The sequence below is a fragment of the Arachis duranensis genome, chromosome 1, assembly GCF_000817695.3.
Source record: "Arachis duranensis cultivar V14167 chromosome 1, aradu.V14167.gnm2.J7QH, whole genome shotgun sequence".
Classification (NCBI taxonomy): Eukaryota; Viridiplantae; Streptophyta; class Magnoliopsida; order Fabales; family Fabaceae; genus Arachis; species Arachis duranensis.
In genome coordinates this window covers 46,886,175-46,886,737 of record NC_029772.3, presented here as the reverse complement: position 1 = coordinate 46,886,737, position 563 = coordinate 46,886,175, and positions in this window count along the sequence as shown.

Genomic DNA, 563 nt, shown 5'->3' with positions numbered 1-563 from the left:
CTGAAATTGAGGGTCCTGAGCAAAAATATGATTTAGAGATTGAGAAGGACTGCAGATGCTGTTGGATTCTGACCTCCCTGCACTCGAAGTGAATTTTCTGGAGCTACAGAAGCCCATGTTGGATTCTGGCGCGCTCTCAACGGCATTGGAAAGTAGACCTCCTGGGCTTTCCAGCAATATATAATAGTCCATACTTTGCCCGAGATTTGATGGCCCAAACCGGCATGGCAAATCAGCCTCAGAATTTCCAGCGTTTAACGCTGGAACTGGCATAAAACTTGGAGTTAAACACCCAAACTGGCATAAAAGCTGGCGTTTAACTCCAGAAAAGGTCTCTACATGAAAATGCTTCATTGCCCAGCCCAAGCACACACTAAGTGGACCCAGAAGTGGATTTTTACGTCATTTACTCATTTCTGTATACCTTAGGCTACTAGTTCACTATTAATAGGATTTTTTGACATTGTATCTGTACCTCATGACACTTTACACGTTTCTCATTGTATCTTCTACAGCATGAGTCTCTAAACCCCATGGTTGGGGGTGAGGAGCTCTGCTGTGTC